A 9,872-nucleotide genomic window follows, 5' to 3' on the forward strand; every position below is an offset into this window, starting at 1 on the left:
CCCCCCCCCCCTTGGGATCCCTATATATAGTGGGGTAGGAGGGCCTCCCAAACACACCTTATGCCTTTGGTGCAGCCCCTCCCTCTCTCCCAAGTTCTTCTCCTCTTCTCCCATGGTGCTTGGCGAAGCCCTGCGGGATTGCCACGCTCCTCCATCACCACCACGCCGTTGTGCTGCTGCTGGATGGAGTCTTCCTCAACCTCTCCCTCTCTCCTTGCTGGATCAAGGCGTGGGAGACGTCACCGGGCTGTACGTGTGTTGAACGCGGAGGTGCCGTCCGTTCGGCACTTTATCATCGGTGATCTGAATCACGACGAGTACGACTCCATCAACCCCGTTCACTTGAACGCTTCCGCTTAGCGATCTACAAGGGTATGTAGATGCACTCCCCTTTCTACTCGTTGCTGGTTTCTCCATAGATAGATCTTGGTGTTACGTAGGAAATTTTTTTGAATTTCTGCTACGTTCCCCAACACGACGACCACCGCGCCTCGGTCTTCTCTTCGCGCAGGACGGCCCGGGCCTGCGCGTCGGCGAGGCAATGCTCGATGGACTCCTGCACTCGCGCGGTTGCCGCGTCGGCGTTTTTCCCCTTCTTCGCCAACTTGTGGCCGTCCGGCCGCCCCTCTGACGCGCCCGGAGTCGGCGCGTCCGGCTTGTATGTCTCCTTGGCCTTGTCGAGGGCACGTCGGACTTCCGCCCACTTCTCGCACTTGTCAATGCGCTTGTAGACGTGGAGGTGCTTGAAGTCAGTGTTTTGGTTGTCGCCCCGATACATGGTGAACATACGCAGCAGCTGATCCTCAACGCTGGCGCCGCTCTCCGGGCGAGCCGCGACCTCCTCGACGATTCCATGCCATTTGTTGCACGCCAACTGGACACGGCCCCAATGGTTCGCCATCGCCTTGGAGCCGCGCTGCATGTAGACGCCTTTGAAGTAGGGATCGACGAGCTTCCATTCGTCGAACTCGGCCTTGATGCGGTCCCAGTACGTCTCCAAGCTCTGGTTCACGCCGGTGGTCGGGTCGAGGCAGACGACTTTCCATGCTTCGGCGAGGCAGTCCTCCTCCTTGGACGTCCACTTGATGCGCGGTTCGCCTGACCTGGCCGCCCGCTTATTCTTCTTGTGGCGCCCCTTCGTCGGAACAGGAGCCGGCTCATCCTCCTCCTCCTCCTCGGGTTCCTGCGCGTCCTCGCCGTAGATGTAGCCGAGCTCGGCCTCCATGTCGCCGCTGAGATCCACTACCTCGTCCTGGGTGGCGAACCCGAGAGAGGCGGCGGCCGCGGTCGATCCTGTCGCGATGATGCCGTCCATGTCGGCTCCCGTGTCGTCGGCGTCGCCGAGGTGCGAGAAGGGCAGAGGTCCACGGTAGAGATGGGGCGTCGGTGTGGACGCGTAGGAGGCGGGCGGCGAGTAGTTGTATGGAGGGTACTGCACGCCGACGAAGGTGGGCGAGGGCGTGCGCGTAGCGGGGTGACCATGAGGGAAGGTCACTTTTGGGTTGAACCCACCGTGCGCGTCGCCGTTGGCGTAGCCAGGCGACGATGAACCCCATGGAGATCTGGCGCCTTGCTGTCCCCAGGGCGCGTACTGGGCGTGGCTGGCGACGGGTGGATTCATCCCCGCCTGGTCGACCGATGAGGAAGACGCCGCCAAGCGCGCCGCGTTGTCGCGGGCCTTCTTGGTGATGGCCCTGTTCCGCCTGTCGGCGGTCACTGCTTCGCGCCGCTGAACTTCCACCCTCCACTCGGCGTCCGACAGGCCCGGCGGCTTCGATGGCGGCGCCCTCGGCTTCCTCTGCTTCGGCTGGACCACGGCGCCAGTCGCGTTTGCCGCCGCGCGCGGCATGACGTACTTCTTCGGCGGCATGGCGGCGATTGGAAGACGAGCGGGAGGGGGTTTGGCGGGAGAAAGGGGGAGAATGGCGGGAGGAAGGCGAGCGAGCGGGAGAGATGCGAGGGAAAAGCGTCAACAAATGGCGGGAAAAGGCCCTCGGGTCGCCTCCAGGGCGGGCCCACGCGCCTTTTTTGCTTGCGCCGGCTCCCCAAGCGCCCCCAGGGCGCCGGGTTCGGCCTGGGTTCACCGGCACCAGTTTTGGCCCGAGCCGGCGAAAAACGGCCTTCTGGGGGCGCGACTGGGGCCTTTTTTTGACGCCGGCGCGGCAAAATCGCCTGGGGAGGCCCTGTTGGGGGCGCGGCTGGAGATGCCCTTAGACCTCCTCCAATGCACTAGTGGTAAGATGAGGTACTAAGCACATTAAAAATCTAAGCAACTAAGTCCCCAATGCAAAGGTGCTTAGCTTGTTGTTGCTAAGCATTCTTCATTTAATGATTTCGCAACTAAAGTTGTCCATGCATTGGTGGGCTTCTTTTATTTAAGTGTTTTTCATAGGTTCCCACGCTTGGCATTGTTTCTTTCTGGGGTCACCGCATCCATCTCTCTCCTCTTAATTACCTTGCCACATCATCTTTTTTGCCTACATGGCGGGCTTAGCACCTGTACAAGATGGAGCATTAGGAGAGGCATTATCCGAGTAGACCTGCTGATCCTTTGCCCTTTGCCTGTACGTCCGCTGTTTCCGAGACCGACTACCACACGCGTTCGTGGCTCCGTGCGTCGTCTCGCGTACGCAGCGCCGCAACCAAAAGCCTAACCTTCTCGATTCCGTTTGCCTCTGAAAAGATCGCCGCCGTATCCGACGACAGCTCCCGTCTTTGATCTTGGTTCTTCGCCAGCGATCTGTAACTTGTCCAGTCGCGCGCACACCGTACGCCAACCCTGTTGAAACAGACGCCACCTCACGCATCATTCGTGCACGAGCCGTGCCGTACCCTAGCCACCCGCGTCGCCGACACAATCCGTCCGCAGTGCCGCGCCGCCGCCTTTGTACAACACCGAGCGCATCGTCTTGATGCTCTCACACTCTGATCTATCCGGCCGTTCCCCACGTCTGGTCGCCGGTCTGATCGCAAGCCGAATCCGTCGCCTCCGCAACGTCTTCAACAGCCACTACGCCGGTCCGATCGCCACGTCTAGCCGATCCTTACCGACTGCAGCCCATCGAACGGTCCAGGCCTCCTGCCTGAAGTGTCCGACACCACCGACCGCCTCCGCGATCGCCGCCATGCTCCACCTTGCGCCAATCGGACGTTCCATGGCACCCGTCGAGCATGATCCTCGTACCTCCGGATGATCTTTCGCATAGCCTTCTCGCAACCTTGCTCTGATACCACTTGTTAGAATAAAACGCTAATGCAAGATCATAGACGACACACCGAGGCACGATATTTGTTAACGAGGTTCATCGATATGACTACATCCCCGGGGGCATGACTACGGGCGCTCCTCTCCAAGATACCGCAACACCGGCCGCCCGGGCGCCGGCACAAGCCGTCGGCTCCCCCGCGTACCTGTTGCTATCAAGTCGTCATGAGTTACAACGTGTGGTGCCCCTCCGTATATAAGAGGCCTAGGATACAAGTGTCCGACTCCTACACAACTCGTACATAACCACACCAATTACAACTCCAAGTCCACGTAACCCCTTGCGTACATAATATTCGACACAAATATAACAGATTTACTAGCATTTTGGTGCTATGTGTCATGACATAATGCCATGCTAACTACATGCTTCTGTACTCATTCAAACTGGGGTATGATATATGTCAGGATTGCCCATGTCATCACGATGCTAGTTGATTTTGAGTGCCAATTGTTTGCACTTCTCTACTGTGGGATTATCATTTTCCTGGCTCTGTTGTCAGTGCAATACTTTGATTCGGTCAAACAGGTTCAGTGTGGGGAAATTAGCACAAAGTTTCTCTTCAGGTACAGGTTTATGCTGCCTCATTACAATTCTTGTTGTCTTATCCTATCAAAGTAGAGTACTAGCTGCAGGATTGTGTAAGTTTAACATCCATTAACTGTAGTGTATGTGCACAATAAACGGATAATTTTCCCTGCGATCGTGAAAACTTCCGCTTTGATATGCATTGCTGCTATCATGTGGACAGTGCGGAGAACTTGTAGTGGCACTTGTTTTGACAATAGGATGCCTTCTGGTCCCACAATTGCCATATACTCTATTTGCCAGTGGATTGAATGCTGAAATGATTTGCAGGAACAAAAGTTGCTCCAGGTCCAGGATGGTCCCTGACAAGGCGAAAAACAGAGCAGTTCTAGATTCTTGAAGATGGTGGCCTTGGAAGTTTTCAAAAGAGCTACATGATGGAAAACAGTTAGGATAAAAGTAGCTTTGCTGCCTGCACCGAGAGTATATGGTGCTTGCTTTTTTCTGTCTTAGCTGCTGGATTTTGCGAGCTCGATGTGACTATGCAAACAGTTAGGTCCTGCATGTCCTAAGTTTCTGTCTTGATGCTGAGTCTAAACTCCAGCATCTTTTCTTGTCTTTTTTTTTTTGGCTTTCGTTGTGTTTTTAGTTCAGCATTGTACTCTGTCATGTTTCGTTAATTCAGCTGGGTGCAAGGCCTCTGTATAATAATAACAGAAAAAAACATAAGATTTCATTTTGTAACAAAAAGAGTTTATGTTTTCAGTTATTATATTATTGATTCTTGCTCCTACTCATGCTTTACCCCCAGTTGATTACTTGATGCTTAAGAGAGCATTTGAGAGCTTTTCATCAACTGTCAAGTTTACTGTGGTGTTTTCTTTCCTAGGTATCACAGTAGCAGCAGAATATTATTCAAGCAGTTAGCTGGTAGAACTTGTGCAGTGACTATTGTTGTGCCTGGTGGACGAGAAAATATTGTTATATTTTAATCAGAAGGGCTTGTTACATAAGTAGAGGCTTCATATAACATGTTGATGGTTGTTTCATTTACAACTTCTGCTTATGTCTCAGACTTGGTGATGGTTGATTCAGTTGATCGATATCTCGTATTTTTCAAATATCAATGTATGAATGCATTAATTAGGTTCTCAATATACATTCCCTACAGGTATCTCTGTAGTCTACACTTCTTCAGATGTATACATACTTTTTGTAGGTTATGTTTATGCTTAACCACACTGATTATTTTGCTTCAAAAAAGCTGCCTGCTGCCCTATTAACGCTTCGGGGTAACTTGAATAAGGGCAATTCCATGACTTCACAAATTGTAAAGAGGTGAGCCTTCACCTTCTGTTTTTGGAAACAGGTGATATTATACATATTCAGTTTCTTTTTTACTTCGGCACATCAATGCGATGTTTATTAATGCTCCTAATTCTTCTACCCTGATGCAGTTACTGAAGGGAACCCACATGTTTCCATCTCCATGATCCCTAAAACTGTTGGTGAGCCATCACTTTCTGAGTGTTGGTCAGACTTTTTTTTCTCTAAAATCTTCAGCCAGTAATAGATTTACCCTGTTTGATGTTTCAGACTTATTGCTAATGGTTCTGGAGCTTCATATTTAGTTTACCCTTTCTTTGGAATGTAATTAATGTTTTTTTTTCTTTTTTTCTTTTTTTTTCTTTTTTCGAAAAGGGGATCTCCCCGGTCTCTGCATCAGAATGATGCATACGGCCATCTTATTAACCAAATAACAAAAGGTGCCAACAAGGTTCCACAGTCTCCAGCCAAACAAAAAACAAAGGATAAATGCAGCTCACACAGAGCGACAGACGACTAGATACACAAACTAGCCCGAAAAAGATGCCACAACCGGCTGGCTAAAAATAGATAGGGAAACTAATTGTCTATCCTATTACATGACCGTCATCCAAACCGGTTGAAGATATTCCGAGCTACCATCTCCCAACGAATAGATCCAGTAACTAAATGCTCCCTGGCCTCCATCGGAGTGAGTAGCGACCACGAACGGATCAGTGCCGTAGCTCGGAAAATAACCTGCAAAAAATGAATCCGTGATGTTCTGTTAAAAATCAAATCATTTCTGCAATTCCAGATAGTCCATAACAAAGCGCAAACTCCAACCCGAATATGTCTTGCTAACTCAGGCTCAACCCCATTAAGCCATGTCCCAAATAAAGCATTGACCGAAGTCGGTGGAGTAATATTAAAAGCAATATAGACCGTCCGCCATAGAACTTTGGCCAACGGGCAATCAAAGAATAAATGCTTAATCGTCTCATCCCGATCACAGAAACTACACCTAGTAGGTCCTGTCCAATTGCGTTTAATCAAGTTGTCCTTTGTTAAAATAACTTGTTTATGGACAAACCACATAAACACTTTAATTTTTAAAGGAACTTTGACAGCCCAAACATACTTGGAAGTTGGAATAGCATTCGAATTAATAACATCAATATACATTGATTTAACTGTAAATACTCCAGAGCTAGTCAACTTCCAGCGCAATGTATCGAGTTGGTGAGAGAGTTGAACCTCCATCAGTCTCCTAACTAGATGGAGCCATTCTTCCCAACGATTGCCCGCTAGCGACCGTCGAAACTGAATATTAAGGGGGGCAGATTGGAATACCGTTGCCACGAACACCTCACGTCGTTGAGCAATCCGATATAAAGACGGATATTGAATGGCTAAAGGTAATTCACCAAGCCAAGTATCCTCCCAGAAACGTGTACTTGTACCGTTTCCAATAACAAATCTCGTCACTTTGAACATAGATTGTTTGACTTTCATTAGTCCTTTCCAGAAAGGCAAATCAGTCGGCCTGACTTCGACCTGGGACAATGTTTTAGTCTGGAGATACTTGTTGTGGAGGATCTGCGCCCACATGGCCTCAGTCCCGGAAGACAGCTTCCACAACCACTTACTAAGAAGGCATCTGTTCTTAACTTCAAGATTTTCAATACCAAGACCCCCTTGGTCTTTCGGTCTACAGATGATGTCCCATTTAGCAAGCCGGTATTTTCTTTTAAGTTCATCGCCCTGCCAAAAGAAACGCGACCGATAGAAGTCCAGTCGTTTCCTAACACCAACTGGGACCTCAAAGAAAGATAAGAGAAACATAGGCATACTCGTGAGCACCGAATTAATCAATATCATGAGCATGGAATGTAATTAATGTAAGAAGCTTAAATAATTTCTCGGCAAGATATTCCTGAGTTCTTTTTGTTAGAACATCATCATTTCTGCATCTGTCTTATGGGTCCTCTAGCAACTAGTTAAATACTTTGATGGATGCAGACAAGCATTTCCCAAGTTTGGAACCGGAAGATTCTTTTCAAGCAGACATCAGAGTCAAACACATATGCCTATCAGAAACTGGAAAAGGCTCCTGAGTTTTAGGTTAGGTGATTGAGCCGTCTGTTTGCGCAAGTGAAGTAGGTTGCATATGTATATGATTGAGCCACCTGAGGCCTTGACTCCCTACCAAAAGGTTTTGTCATGGAGCAAACTGGGCGCTTTTTATCTCATCTAGAAAGTGACCTAAATCTCATAGAGTTATGATATAAACTTCCTATACCAACTCTGCTCATGCCGATTTGCCGAGTCAGCAAGCTATGGTCGAACAGTGGCACAACAATCTGTCAAACTAAATTCAGGTCATTATACTAGGTTGACAAGATATCGATATTATTATTTTGCATGCACAGAAAGAAAATCCTTCAGTTTAAGAAAAAAACTCTGTTAAAATTCTTTTCAAATTTGTGGAGGACATTTTAGTTTTTTCTTTACAGGGATATTTTAGGTTTACTTGGTGCTCTTTTCATGTAGCACTTGTTGGTGCTCAGTACAATCCCTTTGTCACAGAATCTTTCTGCTTAGCCGCCACAATTATTGCCATAATGTTGCTAAAATATAAAGGAGGGCTAGCTTTTTTTTTATATATAGGAGGGCTAGGTTCTTTGCAAATAGGAGAACCATTATTATGTAGGAGCGGCTTTGGTTCCTTGTCAGTTTGGATAGTTTAATTTGGCAAAAGAATGACCTATAGCAGTATAGCCTTGTACATTCACTTTCTTTTGTTGACTCCAGATCCACAATATCCTTCGTTTATTCTGCAACAGCAAGTTGGCAACATCTTTGACCAACTAATTTTCGGTTCTGTAGCGACCATTTTCATTATGTAGGCATATGGCACACTGCACAGTTTATTAACAAATATCAAGCAGCATCACGCCTTGCCTTAGATTCTTCTACCTAATCCGACTGCATAGATTATTGGCTGCTTAATCTACAATATATTCTTTGTCATCACAAGGCACGCGCTGGTCCATGATTAAGGCCCATTTACAAACTGTATATCTATCAATCAGTTGCTGGTCCCAGCGCGGAAAGGCAAAATAAACATATCGATGGATCTCATTATAAGGTTTCAGATGGTTTACAAATGCACTGATTTTGTCTTCTCTGCTTGTTCCTGCTGTAATAGATTGTTTTGTTTACGTCCATTGTCCCTGGTCTTCCATCTTACATGCAATTGCTTAAAGTTTTCTGTTCCATTTCATTATGTACGATAAATTTCTGTTCCATTTCAAAACAAGCTTTCATACTTGGTTTGTTCATGTGCACTCATTCAATCCTGTAAAGCATCCATGAAAGGCCACTGGACGGAAATATAAGCAATTTGTTTCGGCATATTGAGGTAATATCATAGTCCATATATATTTTTTCAATCTCCTCAGGTTTGATCATCAGTTCTTTGCTGGGGTACAGCTTGTATGACATGCGTGGCCCGACATAACTTCCAATGTGAGACATGACAAAAGCGGCAACCAAACAAGCTCTTTCTAAAACCAAGGGAAAGGCTCCACACGGTACTGCCAAATGAAACACCTTTTTACAGTGCTGCATTTGACTAATGACCCACTTTGCCAATCATCTTTTTCCCCCCTCTCTTAGCTAAAAGGGGTCTGCATGCCTTAATTTATGGAGTAAAAGCGCTCTTGTGGGAGAATCTGCAGGGCGTGAATCTGTTTACGTGGGAAAAAGACACCCTAAAGTATGTTTTACAAATAGCCGTTTCGACGTACGTTGTCTTGTCGCCTGCTGCCAGTCGGTCAAACATCGCTTTTGTGGACGATGCAATGCCTGGTTTCCGTAGTGATTTTCCGTTAGAAAGGGTTGGTGTAGGAGCGAGTAGTATGTGTCAAGCATCATGTGAGGATTCTAAAATATTTTAGCAAAACATGAAGTTCCACGGAGAGCGCACATGTCTTTCGACTGCCTTACATGAAGATCTAGCTCAAAATACTGTTGGATTTTCTGACATTCTAATAGCTAGCTACCCTAACACCACTGCACCTTGGTCCACACTATGGCTGATATAATTCTCCAAGTGTGCCCTTGTAACGAGTGCCTAGTTCTGGTTGTTGTGGACTAGACCCAGAGCCTTTGGATTTACGCCGACCCGTAAATAATTCCGCATGCCGATACCATAACTTGCTTGCAAGTTGGAATGCACACCAGTGCATTTTGGTTCACCTCACTCACTATGAAATTGCTAGTACTCCGGTGCTTAGGGAGAGCAATTAAATTCCCCTTTTCTTAGGCTTCACTTTACCACTGGAGACCATTGCTTGAAGTATGCGTGCCGTCTAGTCAATGGATTGTCTTTGTTGTCTCTGTGTCCACTGAAAGCGCTCGAGCAGCAGTACTAGATTAAGAGGGATACGCTCGGATTTGTGAGACTAAGACACTAGTAGAAAACAGGGCTTTGGTCACGGGGCAATATTCACATTAGTCCCAGTTCAGTCACGAACCGGGACTAATGTGAGCATTGGTCCCGGTTCGTGCGGCTAAGGCTTTAGTCCCGGTTCACCTGAGCCCTTTAGTCCCGGTTTGAGACACGAACCGAGACTAAAGGGTGCGATGCCCTTTAGTCCCGGTTTGTGTCTCAAACCAGGACTAAAGATTAGACCTTTAGTCCCGGTTTGAGACACGAACTGGGACTAAAGGATGCGATGCCCTTTAGTCCCAGTTTGTGTCTCAAAC

Source organism: Triticum dicoccoides, chromosome 7A (genome assembly GCF_002162155.2).
Source record: "Triticum dicoccoides isolate Atlit2015 ecotype Zavitan chromosome 7A, WEW_v2.0, whole genome shotgun sequence".
In the NCBI taxonomy this organism is placed as follows: domain Eukaryota; kingdom Viridiplantae; phylum Streptophyta; class Magnoliopsida; order Poales; family Poaceae; genus Triticum; species Triticum dicoccoides.